The sequence below is a fragment of the Scyliorhinus canicula genome, chromosome 15, assembly GCF_902713615.1.
Source record: "Scyliorhinus canicula chromosome 15, sScyCan1.1, whole genome shotgun sequence".
NCBI classification, from domain to species: Eukaryota; Metazoa; Chordata; class Chondrichthyes; order Carcharhiniformes; family Scyliorhinidae; genus Scyliorhinus; species Scyliorhinus canicula.
In genome coordinates this window covers 134,618,603-134,638,580 of record NC_052160.1, presented here as the reverse complement: position 1 = coordinate 134,638,580, position 19,978 = coordinate 134,618,603, and positions in this window count along the sequence as shown.

Genomic DNA, 19,978 nt, shown 5'->3' with positions numbered 1-19,978 from the left:
GTCTTGTTACAGGAGACTCACTTGGATGACTTAACGTTAAGCTGGGATTGGGTGGGGCAGCTCTTTCTTTGCTGCCTTCTCGACGAGGAGTGTGGCAGTTTTGGTCAACAAGAATGTTCCCTTCAAAATGGAGAATTGTGTTAAAGATAAGGGAGGCTGAACATTCCCCTATCCATAGCCATTCAGATAATAATCAGTCTTCCTGTTTTTGCTACGAAGTAGATAACCTCACATTTATCTACATTAAACTGCATCTGCCATTCATTTGCCCACTCACTCAGCCTGTCCAAATCTCTGTATCCTCTTCACAGCTCACCCTCCCACCCAACTTGGGTCATCTGCAAATTTGAAGATTTATTTCCCTCATTTAAGTCAATAAGATATATTGTGAATAGCTGGGGTCCACCGGTTACTCCTGTCATTCAGAAAAAAACATGCTTATTCCTATTCTTTGTTTCGTGTCTGCCAACCAGTTTTCTATCCATCTCAATACACTACCCCTAATCCCATGTGCTTTAATTTTGCACGCTAATCTTTGATGTGGGACTTTACCGAAAGCCTTCTGAAAGTCGAAATAAACAACATCCACAGCCCCCCCCCACACACACACACAATCAAGTCTACCAGTTACATCCCTGAAGAATTCCCGTAGATTGGGGGCAGCACGGTAGCACAAGTGGATAGCACTGTGGCTTCACAGCGCCAGGGTCCCAGGTTCGATTCCCCGCTGGGTCACTGTCTGTGCGGAGTTTGCACGTTCTCCCCGTGTCTGCGTGGGTTTCCTCCGGTTGCGCCGGTTTCCTCCCACAGTCCAAAGACGTGCTGGTTAGGTGGTAAATTGCCCTTAGTGACCAAAAATGATTAGGAGGGGTTATTGGGTTATGGGGGTAGGGTGGCAGTGAGGGCTTAAATGGGTCGGTGCAGACTTGATGGGCCGAATGGTCTCCTTCTGCACTGTATGTTCTATGTTCTATTGGTCAAGCATCATTTACCTTTTGTAAATCTATACTGACACTGTACGATTATGCCACTGTTTTCCAAGTGGTCTGCTATTAAACTTAAACTTAAACCATTACCAACTTCAGGCTGACTGGCCTATAGTTCTCTGTTTTCGGCCTACTTTGCTTTTTAAATTGGTGGAGTTGCATTAGCTACCCTCCAATCTGTAGGAACTATTCCAGAGTCTATGGAATCCTGGAAGATGACCACCAATGCATCCATTATTTCTAGGATGTAGCTTGGCCTTCAATCCCAACAATTTTCCCAACACCATTTCCCTAATTCTGATTTATTCCAGCTCCTCCCTCTCACTAAAACCCTGCGTTCCCCAACATTTCTGGTATTTATTTGTGTCCTCGTTTGTGAAGCCAGAACCAAAGTACGTGTTTAGTTGTTCAGCCATAACATGTTTCCCATTATATTCCCTGTTTCTAAATGTAAGGGACCTACATTTATCATCACCAATCTTTAACACTTCACATCCCGATAGAAACCTCTACAGTCGGTTATGCCTCCTGCAAGCTTACTCTTGTACTCTATTTTCCCCTTCTTAACAAATCCCTTGGTCATCCTAAATTGATTTTTAAACTACTCCCAATCCTCCGGTCTATTGCTTTTTCTGGCCAATTTGTGTGCGTCTTCCTTGCATCTAATACTATCTCTAACTTCCCTCGTAAGGCATGGTTTGGCGACGTTTCCTGTTTTATTTTTGCGTCGGACAGGAATGAACAACTGTCGCAGTTCACCTATGCGCTCTTTGAATGCTTGCCATTGCCTTTCCACCTTTTAAGTAACTATTCCCAATCAATCATAGCCATCTCGCACCTCATTCCATCGTAGTTTCCTTTATTAAGACTCAGGGCCCTGGTCTCAGAATCAACCACGTCATTCTCCAACTTGATGAAGAATTCTATCATATTATGGTCGCTCAGCTCTAAGAGACCTTGTACAATTAGATTTCCAATTATTCCTTTCTCATTGCACAATACCCAGTCTAGGATAATCTTTGTTGCCACAAGTATGCTTACATTAACACTGCAATGAACTTACTATGAAAAGCTTCTAGTCGTCACATTCTGGCACCTACTCGGGTACACTGATGGAGAATTCAGAATGTCCAAATCACCTAACAAGCACGTCTTTTGGGACTTGTGAGAGGAAACCGGAGCACCCGGAGGAAACCCACGCAGGCACGGGGAGAACGTGCAGACTCCACACAGACAGTGACCCAAGCCGGGAATTGAACCCGGGACCCTGGTGCTGTTAAGCAACTGTGCCACCGTGCCGCCCGTAAAAGTCAATGTCAGGAGTGGGATTCGAACACATGCCTCCAGAGGAGACTGCAACCTGAATGCAGTGCCTTAGAACGCTTGGCCATCCTAACCCGCTGAATGGCATGTTCTCTCTAGTTGGTTCCTCAACGTATTGGTCCATAAAACCATCCAGTATACATTCCGGGTAGTCCTCCTCTGTGGTATTATTACCAATCTGATTTGCCAAATCTATTTATTTATTTTTAAATTTAGAGTACCCAATTATTTTTTTTCCATTAAGGGGGCCAATCCACCTTTCCTGCACATCTTTGGGTTGTGGGGGCGAGACCTACGCAGACAGGGGGTGAATGTGCAAACTCCACACGGACAGTGACCTGGGGCCGTGAGACAGCAGTGCTAACCACTGCGTGAGAGCAGATCATAGTTATTGTGTTAGTGTAGAGATTAGTAGGGGATGAGTGTAGATAGTATATTTATTGTCAATTGTTTATCATATGGGAACGAAGAGGTCGAATTCAATTAAGTGGCGTAAATAAATCTTGAGCTTTGTTCAATACAAAAGCTAGTCGTGGTCTTTGTGAATATACTACGCCAACCATCCTAGGATCTGAACCTCAAAGAACACTACACAGGGCAATGTTCCTGTGAAGCTCCTTGGGTTACTTAATATGTTTTAAAAAAAAATAATTTTTATTGAAATAACAACAGAACAATAATAATAACAATAATAAACACCCCCCGGACCTGTAACAACGCATATCACGAACCCCCCCCCCCCCCCAAACCCAATGAACAACAAAATAAATTAAATTAACATAAACAATACCCCCCTGAAAACCACCCTCCCCCCCCGGGTTGCTGCTGCTGCTGACCTAGTTCCCTATCGTTGAGCCAGAAAGTCGAGGAAAGGCTGCCACCGCCTAAAGAACCCTTGCACCGACCCCCTCAGGGCGAATTTGACCTTCTCCAGCTTAATGAATCCCGCCATGTCATTGATCCAGGTCTCCACGCTTGGGGGTCTCGCATCTTTCCATGTCAACAAGATCCTCCGCCGGGCTACTAGGGACGCAAAGGCCAAAACACCGACCTCTTTCGCCTCCTGCACTCCCAGCTCCACCCCAACCCCAAATATCGCGAGTCCCCAGCCTGGCTTGACCCTGGACCCTACCACCCTCGACACCATCCTCGCCACCCCCTGCCAGAATTCCCCCAGCGCTGGGCATGCCCAAAACATATGGGCATGGTTCGCTGGGCTCCCCGAACACCTAATGCGGGTTACTTAATATGTTAACGGTGCAATATAAATGCAATTTGTTGTTGTAGTCACGTGCTGCTAGCCTTCCTGCCCTCGACCAGTTGCCAATTCGAAAAAAGAACTGGCATTCAGCAAATAGTTAAACAGTAAAATTCATGGACCGGTGGCCAAGCTCCGCTCCCACAGCAAATACCAGCCCAAGAGAGTGCAAATTTAATAGTCAACTGATGTGCTTAAAAAATTTGTGGCCTCTGCAATGATTTCATATGCAGATTTACTGGCGCGGAATATTGTCAGTTTATAAAGCATACCGAGTTCATTAAATTTTAAGGCTCCCCTTGTGGGGACACGAAGGAGATTCCATTGTGTCGAGATGATTCAGTAACAAAGATGGAATTTGAAACCTGGCCGCTCTGTGCTCTAATCTGCCTTGCCAGTATCTCTCTGAGCTTTCGCCAATTGCTAGACAATTCTCAACTGACAACCATATGGGTTGCAAACTTAATCCTTTTATTGTGTTCACCTAAGATACCCGAGTCGTGTGCGTAAATATGGAGGATTAGGATTTAGTTTTATCTCATATGATTCATGTTTTTGCTTTACTTTCATTTACTAGAAATAGCAAAACAGCCTGAAACTTGTTCACTCTCAGGGCCCTTCAAGGTTTGATACAATTTACCTGGCTCCGTTATTTAGCTTCTGCTGAATGTGCAGGCTGTGGGATTCGTGCCTGTTCTTCTCTTTTTGTCGTTATGTTGTGAGAGGAGATAGTCAAACATTGTCTAGAGATTAAGGAATGGACAATGGAGCCAACAAAAGTAATTCCATGCTTGACGGTAAACAGAATTAAATTTGGTAGGAGCTCGTTCACAACAGTTGCTGTGGTACCATAATGAACAGCATGTAGTTAGTGTGCATGCATGACTTGAGGCCTATTAAGATTCTACGTGCCGATCCTGTGGCCCAGTGGGCAGTGTTCCTACCTCTGGGCCAGAAGCTCCAGGTTTAAGTCCAACCCCAGGATTTAATGATCACGGAAGGTGTTAGATTTAAGGAAGCGACCAAACAGGAATATAAGGAAACAAAAGGTTTGGTGACGTAGAACGAAGATTCTCTGTCGACTGGTCCCGGGAGGGACTATCTGCCCCCTGCCAACAATCGTGCCGGGGTTTCTATGGTCTGATTTGCTCCCCTGCTGATGAGGGAGCTCCGCCCCTCAGTGGGGAGGCTCATACTCCACAATACTCATGGGGAGCCTAATTGGCTTGGCCCCGTGGGTCTCCTATAGGTTACAGCACTCCTCCTGTGCTGATATGCATAAAGCAAGTACGTGCATAATGTTATGCGCAACCTCCGACAACTAGGTGGCAGTGCAAACCATCGCGTGACCCTGCGGCTGGGAAGTCGGGTGAGGGATAGACGAATTTTGCAGTAGCTCTACAATAGTTAATTAGTGTTCGTAGTTTACTATTTTATTTATCTTAGTTATCTTTATCACAAAGTTGTTTCATAATAAATTATTTAAACTAGATGTTCTGCAGTTCATCAATTACTTTGGCCAGTCAACAGAACATGAGAACTCCCCCCCCCCCCCACCCACAAGTCCGAAAATGCATCCGCCAAAGAAGGGCGCGGAGCAGGAACCCTGCACCGATTCGCCGGCAGCAGCCGTTCGGACATTGTCAGGGCAGCGTCAGGGGGCGTAGAGCGTTCAGGGGACCGACATTTCTACGTTGAGCACCTCGGTAACACTGCCCCCAGTGGCTGGTCGTCTGAAGAGTTGTCCTTGGCAACATCCAGTGGCGGCGCCTCCATCTCGGAGTCTGAATCATTGGCGCCTGGCATCTCGACGTCGAGATTCTCGTGGGACAGCATCAGAGGTGATGGTGCCGGAATGTCCAGGGGCCGCGGTGGGCCCTCTAAAAGAGCATTGTTCAATACGGAGCTTCTCTTGCAGAGGTGTTCGAATCCCGGTCCTGCACATGGACTTGGCACGATACTAGCCCAGTCTGCCGAACGATAGTGCCCGAGACCCACCTCACGCTGTCCCCAAATTCTTGCACGTGTACCGTGTTGCCCGGTGCGAACTGTCGAGGCGGGCCATGCTCCATCTGCTCCTGTCCACAATGTAAAACCCAGCCAATATTGGGCAGCGTGAGCTGAGACGAATCCGAAGCCAAAGACGCATAAGGAGCTCCACAAGCGCCATGTTGGTGGTGCCGCGTGTTGTGGTGGGTGCGGTAGTGGAAGAGAAATGTGCCAAAGGCATGTCGAGGGACCTCATGGTCGGCTTTCTCGCCCCACGTTTGAACATCTGGACCACCCGCTCAGCCAAGCTGTTGTACACGGGGTGATACAGTACGGTTTGGTTGTGGAGTATCCCATTTGTCCCCATGTAAATGTTAAAGATTTAATGGGATCATTACATTCTATCTGTGAGGTGCGTGAAATCCAAGCTGGAAGCATGGGTTCAAACCAGGTTCGGAGCAGCAGAGGATCCAAATACCATAATTCTCTGTGTAATTTATTTGCTATTGTCAGTTGGGCATCCATTACACAAAGTAATAGAAAATACTGAAACGGGTTATGCATCCCACCAGGCCTATGCCAGTGTTTATGCTTCACAAAAACCCCCTTCTTCATCTAACTCCATCAACATAACCTTCTATTCCTCTCTCCCCAAGTGCTTATCTATCTGCTCCTCACATGCATCAACGCTATCCTTCTCAACCACACTTCATGTCAGTGAGTTCCACATTCTAACCACTCTCTGGGTAAGGATAGTTTTTTGTCCGAATACCCTGCTGTGTTTATTAATAGAGTCAGCGAGTCATAAAAGTTCACAGTATGGAAACAGGCCCTTCGGCCCAACTTGTCCATGCCGCCCAGTTTTTACCACTAAGCTGGTCCCAGTTGCCCGCATTTAGCCCATATCCCTCTATACCCATCTTACCCTTATAACTATCTAAATGCTTTTCAAAAGACAAAATTGTACCTGCCTCTGCTATTCCCCCAGGCAGCCCGTTCCAGATGCTCACCACCCTCTGTGTGAAAAAATTGCCCCTCTGGTCCCTTTTGTATCTCTCCCCTTGCACCGTAAAGAGATGCCCTCCAGTTTGACTCCCCTACCTTTGGGAAAAGATGTTGACTATTTACTTTACCTCATTATTTTATAGACCTCTATAGCGGTTAGCACAGTTGATTCACAGCTCCAGGGTCCCAGGTTCAATTCCCGGCTTGGGTCACTGTCTGTGCGGAGTCTGCACATCCTCCCCGTGTGTGCGTGGGTTTCCTCTGGGTGCTCCGGTTTCCTCCCACAGTCCAAAGATATGCAGGTTAGGTGAATTGGCCAGGCTAAATTGCCCCTAGTGTCCAAAAAGGTTAGATTGGATTAAGGAGGAAAAGGGGATAGGGTAGAAGTGTGGGGCTTATCACAAATCATCAAGTCCTGGTAGCATCCTAGTAAATCTTTTCTGCACTCCTTCTAGTTTAATAATATCCTTTCTTTAATTGGGTGACCAGGGGCGGCATTCTCCCCTACCAGGCGTGACGGAGGGTGCCGGCATAGGGGAGTAGCGGCAAACACTCAAGGGTCGGGCCTCCCCAAAGGTGGGAATACTCCCCACCTTTGGGGGCCAGCCCGCGCCGGAGCGGTTTGCACCAGAAGACTGGCGCAAAAAACCGGCGCCCCGGCAGCGGGGCTGGCCGAAAGGCTTTCGCCGGTCACTGCCGGCACATGCGCGATGTGGGGTTCTCTTCCGCTTCCGCCATGGCGAAGGCCGTGGCGGCCGCGGAGGAAAATAGTGCACCCAGGGCACTGGCCCGGAGTCTGAGCGTGGGGCCCCGATCGCGGGCCAGGCCACCGTGGGGGCACCCCCCAGGGTTCGATCGCCCCCCCGCCCCCCCCCCCCCCCCCCGGGGCCCGCTCGCGCCGCTGATCCCGCCGTTCCAGAGGTGGTTCAAACCTCGGCGGCGGGAGAGGCCTCCCAGCGACGGGACTTCGGCCCATCTGGGCCGGAGAATCACCGCAGGGGCCTCTCCGATCGGAGTGGCGAGATTCCCGCCACCGCCACTTCCCGGGTGGCGGAGAATCTCTGCCACGGCGGGGGCGGGATTTTCGGCGGCCCCAGGCGATTCTCCGACCCTGCTGGGGGTCGGAGAATTTCGCCCCAGAACTGTACACAATATTCCAAGTGTGGAATATAATGGCTGTATAACATTTATGGCACCCATTTCCTGTATCACCTGCATGTCGGTGTGCAAACATGAAACCAATGAACACTCAGAATAGGACACAATCAATGGGCAGTCAGGACACTCAGAGGTGGCATCACCACAAGGGGGCGTGACATAAACACTATAAAAGGGATGAGACACTCACACCCTGCCTCTTTCCACAGACATCTAGAGAGTTCGACAGGGGTGATCAGCAGCATCACACCCCAGCACGTGGCTTAGAGCAAGCTGGCACAGTTAGACTGAGTTACTGCAGTTAGATTAGCAGAGAGTCAACCTCATTTGAGAACTGTGTTAATAGTTCAATTAACACGTTGAACTCATTTCAGAGTCTGGAGCATCCTTTAGTTAAGACTGCATCAAGTAGCAGCCTGTGTTATCCGAAGCAGCAGAACACAACAGTGGGAATATTTTCTCTATGTTTATATCTCCACTTTCAATCTCTTTAATAACCTTGAACATCCCTATGAGGCCATTTAACTTTCAGGCCTTCGCCTGATGGAAAAGGCAGCCAACCTGATGGATCTTTCCTGATATGTATAACCTCTTATTTCTGGTTCCAGTAAATCTGTTTAGTACCGACTCCAGTGACTCTGTGCATTTTTTACAATATGGAGACCAGTACTGATCACAGGATTGTAGAATAGGGCAGCACCCAAGGAGGCCATTCAGTCCATCAAGTCTGTGCTGGTCCTTTTGAAGAACAATTGGGTTATTCTCACTTCCTTGGACTTTCCTCACATCCCTGTAGTGTTCATTTTCCTTCAACTATCAAGTTCACTTTTAAAGATTGCTACTGAATCTTTATCACCACTCCACCAGGCAGCACTTTCCAAATTCCTTACCATTCATGACATTAAAAAAGCTTTCCGTCATGTCGCCCTGGCGTTTTGTACCTTAAATCTGTCTCATCCTGTTATCAACACTTCACGCCTTTTGCAAACAGCTTCCCTTTAATTACTTTGTCTAAATCTTTCATGATTTTGAACACCTCCATCAAATTTCCTCTTTGCCTCTCGAGGAGGAATAGCCGATGGATGCACCCACGTCACATCTGCTCTCTGCGCCAAGCGCCAACACAGGTTCTGGTAATTTAGTGGCTGCAGAATTTGGCTCAATTTGCCGGGGGGAGGGGGGGGGGGGGGCTCCTCAGGATTAGTGGCGAGTCCTGAGGGTGGTAGCTTTGAGAAACAGCTTGTGTCATTAAGAACATCCTCATTAAATGCCTGTGCAGGTACAACCAGCTTCGAGTGCCCGTCAGACTGTAAATAGTTCAATAAACAATACAGACTATGTGTACCCTTCCATACACACAAGGGGAATAGCCAAATCTCCCAATCTTGACTTGCACAGGGATATGTCCCCTTTGACACTATGCATCTCTCTCCCTAAGTGCTGCCATCATCCTTGTGAAGCGCTGAAGATCATTGAACCTTTTCCAACACTGGATCTATGTGTGGCGCACCACACCATGCTCGCTGGGTACTTGCTGCCTCCACTACAGTGTGCAGGCTATCGTCTGGGGGTCATGGGGCAGAATGCCCACCAGCCTTGGCATCCTGAGGCTACCACTTACATAGAATTTACAGTGCAGAAGGAGGCCATTCGGCCCATCGAGTCTGCATCGGCTCCCGGAAAGAGCACCCCACCCCCTACCCAAGGTCAACACCTCCACCCCATCCCCACAACTCAGCAACCCCACCCAACACTAAGGGCAATTTTTGGACACCAAGGGCAATTTATCATGGCCAATCCACCTAACTCGCACATCTTTGGACTGTGGGAGGAAACCGGAGCACCCGGAGGAAACCCACGCACACACGGGGAGGATGTGCAGACTCCGCACAGACAGTGACCCAAGCCGGAATCGAACCTGGGACCCTGGAGCTGTGAAGCGATTGTGCTAACCACCATGCTACTGTGCTGCCCAAAACCCAGTTACCCACTTGTAACTGGGTTTTCCACTCTCTCGTCAGCAGCTCCATTCGGCTCCACCCAACTACTGGCAGCCTTCAGGGAGCTGGCTGCGGCCCGTCTTATACCCCCTTCCGGGGCATCATTCGACCTGACGCCTGCCACGTTTCTGCCCTGCAGCCAGCGCTGCGCCAATGTCAGGCTGCATTTCGTACTGGATGGCTATTATAATAATAATCTTTATTAGTGTCACAAGTAGGCTTACATTAACACTGCAATGAAGTTACAGTGAAAAGCCCCTAGTCGCCACACTCCGGCGCCCGTTCGGGTCCACGGAGGGAGAATTCAGAATGTCCAATTCACCCAACGAGCACGTTTTTTGGGACCTGTGGGAGGAAACCGCACAGACAGTGACCCAAGCCAGGTATTGAACCTGGGACCAGGGTGCTGTGAAGCCACAGTGCTAACCACCGTGCTACCGTGCCGCCAAATCGGCCAGTCGGCATGAAACCACATCATCCCGACAAACACTGCGGGCGTTTCCAGGCCAGCTGATCACGCACACTCGATTAGCGGGCAATGCAGGCCCTAGTTTTTTTTTGTCCACCCTGAATATTCCATTCCCCTTAAGAACGTGATGCCCAAAAATCAAAATTCCTTTGAAAATACTATACAATTCTCTGAAAAGAGTAATGGTAGGAGATGGAATGGATGTACTGTTTTCTATCAATGGTAAAAAATGTTACTAACAGGAGCCCCTCTGACATCTCTTACAATAGTATTGAATAGATGCGTGAAAATGGCCCTGCAGTAAAAAGGATAATGATGCTCTTTATCTGTTGTACGAAGCTCCCAGGGGAGATGCTTTGTGCATTTCTCACTGAAGTTAGCAGTCAAGTGCAACTATTATTCCAGTCTCACAATATTTATGCACAACCTTGTTGAACCTAAATTGAAATTGACGATAATAGCCTCTCAACGTGAGTTCTTCAATTCTTCAGTGACTGTGAATTCTATTCCTTGGCTTGCGCGCTCCGTTCCTACCCATCAGCCCCATCCATGGTTGGTCCGATTCTTGTCCTTCCTTCCAACTGGAGGGTAGGGTGCATGGACCCTGCAGCCAGGAATTTATGCTTGGATCGGAGAACGGACAAGACTCCTCACCTTCCCAAGATTTTCTACTTTCACAGTTCACCCTGACACAGGGATGAACTGCCATTAAAAACTCACTCTGTTGGGAATATTGCACCTGCGATGTCGAAATCTTCCACACTGTGACAAAGGGTGCCCTTGCTTCTATATGTCCTACCATCGGAGGCTACCCAATGCCAATTCTCGTCTCCTCTGCTGTTTCTCTCCCTCAGCTCCAAGCCTCACGTACACTTCTTCCCTCTCGAGGCACTAAGCTAGATTTGTTTTGATTCTAGATGCTGCAATTTACATCCAAAGGATTTCAAATGGATTGCTCCACTTACCTGGATTGAGGAGTGTTAATTCCATCCAATGTTCCTGAGAGGGCTCATGTGGAGAATTTTATTTGTGCCGCTGGGATGAAAAGGTATGTATGAAACATAGAAAATAGGAGCAGGGGAGGCCATTTGGCCCTTCGAGCCTGCTTCACCCATTCAACACGATCATGTCTGATTCTTTATCTCAACACCATACCCCCGCAGTCTCCTCATACCCCTCGGCACCTTTAGAGTCAAGAAATATATAATAGATTATCATAGAATTTACAGTGCGGAAGGAGGCCACTTGGCCCATCGAGTCTGCACCGGCTCTTGGAAAGAGCACCCTACCCAAGGTCAACACCTCCACCCTATTCCCATAACCCAGTAACCGCACCCAACACTAAGGGCAATTTTGGACACTAAGGGCAATTTAGCATGGTAATCCACCTAACCTGCACATCTTTGGACTGTGCGGGGAAACCGGAGCACCCGGAGGAAACCCACGCACACACGGGGAGAACGTGCAGACTCCGCACAGACAGTGACCCAAGCCGGAATCGAACCTGGGACCCTGGAGCTGTGAAGCAATTGTGCTATCCACAATGCTACCGTGCTTAAATTGGTGAAGTTCAAAGGGACACAGATAATTAAGGGAAATGTCAGAAGAATGGAAAAGCAACACTTACATTTATATGGGGTGGGATTCTCCGCCCCGCCGCGCCACATTTCCGCTCCGACCCGCCGGCAGGATCCTCCGTTACGCCGACCGGTCAATGGGGTTTCCCAGTGTGAGCCGTCGAGAAACCCCCGGGTGCCGGCAAAACTGAGAATCCCGCCGGCGGAGAATCCCGCCCATGGTGTTTACAACCATAGGGCATCATAAAGCTGTCTTTAGCACAGTGTAGTCACTGTTGTATGGTGGGAATGTGGCTGTCAATCTGCTCACAGCAAGCTCCCACAAACAGTCAAATAGTAATGATGAGATATGTATTTTAGGCGTTCGTTGATGCATAAATATTTCAACAAAACACCAGAGAGAACTCCCTGACTTTCTCTGAAATAGTATTATGGGATCTTTCTTACCATCTGGGTACACAGGGACTTGGTTCAACAGCTCATCTGAAGATTTGAATCCCTCATAGAATCCCTACAATGCAGAAGAAGGCCATTCAGCCCATCAAATCTGCATTGGCCCTCCCAAGAAACAAGCCACCGAGGTCCACAACCCGGCTCTATCCCCGTAACCCCAACTAACCTTCTTGGACACTAAGGGTAAATTAGCGCAGCCAATCCAACCTAACCTGCACATCAGTGGACTGTGGGAGGTAACCGGAGCACCCGGACGAAACCCACGCAGACAAGCGGAGAACGTGCAGACTCCGCACAGACAGTGACCCGAGGTCGGAATTGAACGTGGGACCTGCGAGGCAGCAGTGCTAACCACAGCGCTAACCATTGAGCCACTGGACCACGGAGTTTCGCACCTCTGCCAGTGCAGCACAGGAGCGCCAGCCTGGATTATGCGCGCAAGGGACGATTTGCTGCTGCTGACTTGACAGGGAGGGTGGGAATCATTGCTGGCTCCCATTCTGGTTGGCTCGGAGGACGGAATGCCGGACTGGGTTGGGGGGGTGGGGGGAGGGGGGGGGGATTGCTGCTGGCCCTGCGCTTGATCTGGCAATTGGCCAGAGCTGGACACCTATGGGACAGCAGATATATTCTGCTTTCATGGTCATTTTCTACTGTCACCCTGCACATGGCCAGATTTGTTGATTTTAGCTTTGTAAGCTGTCATTTCAACACATGCACATAACCTTTAAGATAACTGTGGCCCTTACCAATGCGTGTGAAGTACCAACTTCACTTTGCTTTTAGCATTGATGCCAATGTTACTATCTCTGGATGGCCACATTCCTGGAGGTTGTATCACATGACTATCCCACCCTCACACACCCATCATCACCTCCTCGGCTAATTGGGACTTTTCACTGAGGGATCGACACTCGATTATTATCCACCAGCCTTTCCTCCTACCTCCAATATTTTTATCACTAATAATCAAAAATGAAATAGAATATGCACAGGGAAGCAGACCATTCAGTCCATTTGGTCCATGTGTTCTTTTATGCTCCACCTGAGCCTTCTCTTCATCTAACCTCATCGCCATATCCTTCAATTTATTTCTCCCTCGTTGACTTCAGGAAGCAAACTATAGCACACACCCCTGTCTGCATCAACGGGGCCGAGGTGGGGATGGTTGATAGTGCACATCACCAAATATCTGTCCTGGACCACCCACATCGATGCTACGACCAAGAAAGCACAACAGCGCCTACACCTTTCCAGGAAACTAAGGAAATTTGGCATGTCCGCATTGACTCTTATCAACTTTTACAGATGCACCATAGAAAGCAACCGATCTGGCTGCATCACAGCCCGGTATGGTAACTGCTCGGTCAAGACCATATGAAACTTCAGAGAGTCGTGAAAACAGCCCAGTCCATCACGCAAACCCGCCTCCCACTCATTGACTACACTTCCCGCTGCCTTGGGAAAGTGGGCAGCATAATCAAAGACCCCTCCCACCCGGCTTACTAACTTTCCAACGTCTTCATCGGGCAGGAGATACAAAAGTCTGAGAACATGCACTGACAGATTCAAAAACAGCTTCTTCCCCGCTGTTACCAGACTCCTAAACGACACTCTTATGGACTGATGGACTTATGGACTGATCTGATCTCTCCACACATGTTCTCTACTGAGCAGTACTACACTCCTGTATTCTTCACCCGATGCCTGCATCTATGTATTTACATTGTGTATGTTATGTTTGCCCTATTATGTGTTTTCTTTTCATGTATAGAATGATCTGTCTGAGCTGCACGTAAAACAATACTTTTCACTATACCTCAGTGCACGCGACAATAAGCCAAACCAAACCAATCAAAATGAATTTGCTTTCCCTGACATGCAATTGTTGTTCAAATGTTCAATGAAGAGCAGCGCATTTTCTTTCTATCTCCTGTGTTATTCTGCCTGGGTATTGTTCACAACAGTGTCCTGGAGATTGACCTCTCCTTCCCAGAAGCTCCTGGAACAGTGACAATCCCATTCTAACGCTGGAATAAGCTGGAATGTGACACCATAGTAAGCCTATCAAAGGATTGCATTTGATTTCCAGACCCAGCAGTGGTGTGCAGAGGTCTGGTGATGCCCGGGGCAAATCTTGATTGTATGCCCCAAAGCCCCACGTAAATATTTCATTAAATATCACCAAAAAACCTATAGAAAACGTAGTTGCACACGTTCTAGAGCTATTCACTGACCTCTTTATCTTTAGAACATAGAACGATACAGCGCAGTACAGGCCCTTCGGCCCTCGATGTTGCACCGACATGGAAAAAAACTAAAGGCCATCTAACCTACACTATGCCCTCATCCAATAAACTTTTAAATGCCCTCAATGTTGGCGAGTTCACTACTGTTGCAGGTAGGGCATTCCACGGCCTCACCACTCTTTGCGTAAAAAACCCACCTCTGACCTCTGTCCTATATCTATTACCCCTCAATTTAAGGCTATGTCCCCTCGTGCTAGCCACCTCCATCCGCGGGAGAAGGCTCTCGCTGTCCACCCTATCTAACCCTCTGATCATTTTGTATGCCTCTATTAAGTCACCTCTTAACCTTCTTCTCTCTAACGAAAACAACCTCAAGTCCATCAGCCTTTCCTCATAAGATTTTCCCTCCATACCAGGCAACATCCTGGTAAATCTCCTCTGCACCCGTTCCAAAGCTTCCACGTCCTTCCTATAATGAGGCGACCAGAACTGTGCGCAATACTCCAAACGCGGCCGTACTAGAGTTTTGTACAACTGCAACATGACCTCATGGCTCCGGAACTCAATCCCTCTACCAATAAAGGCCAACACACCATAGGCCTTCTTCACAACCCTATCAACCTGGGTGGCAACTTTCAGGGATCTATGTTCATGGACACCGAGAGCCCTCTGCTCATCCACACTACCAGGAATTTTACCATTAGCCAAATATTCCGCATTCCTGTTATTCTTTCCAAAGTGAATCACCTCACACTTCTCCACATTAAACTCCATTTGCCACCTCACAGCCCAGCTCTGCAGCTTATCTATGTCCCTCTGTAACCTGCAACATCCTTCCGCACTGTCTACAACTCCACCGACTTTAGTGTCGTCTGCAAATTTACTCACCCATCCTTCTGCGCCCTCCTCTAGGTCATTTATAAAAATGACAAACAGCAACGGCCCCAGAACAGATCCTTGTGGTACGCCACTCGTAACTGAACTCCATTCTGAACATTTCCCATCAATTACCACTCTCTGTCTTCTTTCAACTAGCCAATTTCTGATCCACATCTCTAAATCACCCTCAATCCCCAGCCTCTGTATTTTCTGCAATAGCCGACCGTGGGGAACCTTATCAAACGCTTTACTGAAATCCAATACACCACATCAACTGCTCTACCCTCGTCTACCTGTTCAGTCACCTTCTCAAAGAACTCGATAAGGTTTGTGAGGCATGACCTACCCTTCACAAAACCATGCTGACCATCCCTAATCATATTATTCTTATCTAGATGATTATAAATTGTATCTTTTATAATCCTCTCCAAGACTTTACCCACCACAGACGTTAGGCTCACTGGCCTATAGTTACCGGGGTTATCTCTACTCCCCTTCTTGAACAAAGGGACCACATTTGCTATCCTCCAGTCCTCTGGCACTATTCCTGTAGCCAATGATGACCTAAAAATCAAAGCCAAAGGCTCAGCAATCTCTTCCCTGGCTTCCCAGAGAATTCTAGGATAAATCCCATCAGGCCCCGGGGACTTATCTATTTTCACCTTGTCCAGAATTGCCAACACTTCTTCCCTACGCACCTCAATGCCATCTATTCTAATAGCCTGGGTCTCAGCATTCTCCTCCACAATATTATCTTTTTCCTGAGTGAATACTGACGAAAAGTATTCATTTAGTATCTCGCTTATCTCCTCAGCCTCCACACACAACTTCCCACCACTGTCCTTGACTGGCCCTACTCTTACCCTAGTCATTCTTTTATTCCTGACATACCTATAGAAAGCTTTTGGGTTTTCCTTGATCCTACCTGCCAAAGACTTCTCATGTCCCCTCCTTGCTCGTCTTAGCTCTCTCTTTAGATCCTTCCTCGCTTCCTTGTAACTATCAAGCGCCCCAACTGAAACTTTACGCCTCATCTTCACATAGGCCTCCTTCTTCCTCTTAACAAGAGATTCCACTTCTTTGGTAAACCGGTTCCCTCGCTCGACCCCTTCCTCCCTGCCTGACTGGTACGTACTTATCAAGAACATGCAATAGCTGTTCCTTGAACAAGCTCCACATATCCAGTGTGCCCAACCCTTGCAGCCTACTTCTCCAACCTACACATCCTAAGTCATGTCTAATGGCATCATAATTGCCATTCCCCCAGCTATAACTCTTGCCCTGCGGGGTATACTTATCCCTTTCCATCACTAACGTAAAGGTCACCGAATTGTGGTCACTGTTTCCAAAGTGCTCACCTACCTCCAGATCTAACACCAGGCCTGGTTCATTACCCAAAACCAAATCCAATGTGGCCTCGCCTCTTGTTGGCCTGTCAACATATTGTGTCAGGAAACCCTCCTGCACACATTGTACAAAGAACGACCCATCTAATGTACTCAAACTATATAATTTCCAGTCAATATTTGGAAAGTTAAAGTCTCCCATAACAACTACCCTGTTACTTTCGCTCTTTTCCAGAATCATCTTCGCCATCCTTTCCTCTACATCCCTAGAACTATTAGGTGGCCTATAGAAAACTCCCAACAGGGTGACCTCTCCTTTCCTGTTTCTAACCTCAGCCCATATTACCTCGGAAGAAGAGTCCCCATCTAGCATCCTTTCCGCCACTGTAATACTGTCCTTGACAAGCAGCGCCACACCTCCCCCTCTTTTGCCCCCTTCTCTGACCTTACTAAAACACCTAAACCCCGGAACCTGCAACAACCATTCCTGTCACTGCTCTATCCATGTCTCTGAAATGGCCACAACATCAAAGTCCCAGGTACCAACCCATGCTGCCAGTTCCCCTACCTTATTTCGTATACTCCTGGCATTGAAGTAGACACACTTCAAACCACCTACCTGAACACTGGCACCCTCCTGCGAAGTCAAATCTGTGCTCCTGACCTCTATACTCTCAATCTCCCGTACCCCAAAACTACAATCCAGGTTCCCATGCCCCTGCTGAATTAGTTTAAACCCCCCCAAAGAGTACTAACAAATCTCCCCCCCAGGATATTGGTGCCCCTCAGGTTCAGATGTAGACCATCCTGTCTATAGAGGTCCCACCTTCCCCAGAAAGAGCCCCAGTTATCCAGAAATCTGAATCCCTCCCGCCTGCATCATCCCTGTAGCCACGTGTTTAATTGCTCTCTCTCCCTATTCCTCATCTCACTATCACGTGGCACGGGCAACAACCCAGAGATAATAACTCTGTTTGTTCTCGCTCTGAGCTTCCATCCTAGCTCCCTAAAGGCCTGCCTGACATCCTTGTCCCCTTTCCTACCTATGTCGTTAGTGCCAATGTGGACTACGACTTGGGGCTGCTCCCCCTCCCCCTTAAGGACCCGGAAAACACGATCCGAGACATCACGTACCCTTGCACCTGGGAGGCAACATACCAAACGTGAGTCTCTCTCGCTCCCACAAAATCTCCTATCTGTGCCCCTGACTATTGAGTCCCCAATTACTAATGTTCTACTCCTTTCCCCCCTTCCCTTCTGAGCAACAGGGACAGACTCCGTGCCAGAGGTCCGTACCCCATGGCTTAGGGTCCCTGCACAGACTGCTTCTTCCCAGTCCCTCTTACAGTTACCCATCTATCTCCAGTCTTTGGTGTAACTACTTCCCTGAAGCTCCTATCTATGACCGCCTCTGCCTCCCGAATGATCCGAAGTTCATCCAGTTCAAGCTCCAGGTCCCTAACACGGTTTTTGAGGAGCTGGAGTTGGGTGCACTTCCCACAGATGAAATCAGCAGGGACACTGACGGCGTCCCTCACCTCAAACATTCTGCAGGAGAAGCATTGTACTGCCTTCCCTGACATCACCTCTAGATTTAAAAAAAACAAGAAGAAAAAGAAACGAAGAGCTTACCTGATATTCCCTCAAACCCTGCTCCCGGTGAAAGGTAAGCAAATTTAAAGGCACTCACTCACCTTCACGACAGGCCCCAAGCTGCCTCTAGGTCAGAGGTGGGCAAACTTTTCCGTGCAAGGGCCACATTCAGAAATTCACAATTCACAAAGGGCCGCATAGTATATTAAGTAAAATAATTACTTCACCCGGTTATGATTCTGGGCGCCTCATACAGAACATAGAACAGTACAGCACAGTACAGGCCCTTCGGCCCTCGACGTTGTGCCGAGCAATGATCATCCTACTCAAGTCAACGTATCCACCCTATACCAGTAAGTAACCCAACAGCCCCCCCATTAACCTTAAAAAAAATTAAAAAAAAAAAAAAATTTAAAACAATTTTTTTTTTTTTAATGACTTGGAGGGCCGCAGAAATACCTTTGGCGGGCCGCATGCGGCCCGCGGGCCGTAGTTTGCCCACCCCTGCTCTAGGTCATCTCTAAGGTATAGGACGGCTGCCTGAGGTTAAATTGCGCTGTAAGAGTTAGTCAATTTCCCCTTAGCGCTGGGATTCTAGGGATATTGTTCTCTTCTTCAGTCATTTTGCTTTGCAGCAATGGGTGAGATGTTATGTCTCGAAAGTTGTGCCTCCCTCCTCTGCAACCCCCATGGAGAAGGATAAGAGCAGCAACGTCATGGAAATACTGTTATGACCCTTGTGGAAACAAACTACAAACAACCCAACTAAGACCAATATACAAAACTTCACTTTTATATTAGCAATCACACCAAAATCAACGTAAATTAAACATGAATTAACAGGAAAATTGCAATAATATGACCGATAAATTACACATAGCAGATACAAAGACATATCTCACACATTTCTCAGTCAGCCCATTCAGCACGTATCACATTCATTTCAACCACAATATCCTTCAAAACGTTGAACTTCTTCAAATCAAATTCCATCTTCATTTCTCTAAAGCTTTAGCACCAAGTCTCATCAAACAACGGCATTACTTCACCCAATTTCCACAAATATAATTTTCACAGTCGACACATTTCCAGATCCCTTCTTCTTCACAAAACCCTGGTCATGTGGGGCCTGTTTGTGCACTATGCCAGTGCATAAAGGGTCCCCAAATCCAGATATAAAGCTTTGTTCAAGATCCGAGCTCCAGCAGCTTGCAGTCAAGTAGAACATAGAACATAGACCAGTACAGCACAGAACAGGCCCTTCAGCCCTCGATGTTGTGCCGAGCAATGATCACCCTACTCAAACCCACGTATCCACCCTATACCCGTAACCCAACAGCCCCCAACCCCCCTTAACCTTACTTTTTTAGGACACTACGGGCAATTTAGCATGGCCAATCCACCTAACCCGCACATCTTTGGACTGTGGGAGGAAACCGGAGCACCCGGAGGAAACCCACGCACACACGGGGAGGACGTGCAGACTCCGCACAGACAGTGACCCAGCCGGGAACCGAACCTGGGACCCTGGAGCTGTGAAGCATTTATGCTAACCGCCATGTTACCGTGCTGCCCCTGTCTCTGAGAATCTCCCATTTATAGGACCCTGGGCTTTAAGTATAAAGGGTAAGAGGGCAAAAGTTAAGAGGCCATGATGAATCTTCATAAAATACTGGTTCTGTCCCAAATGGGT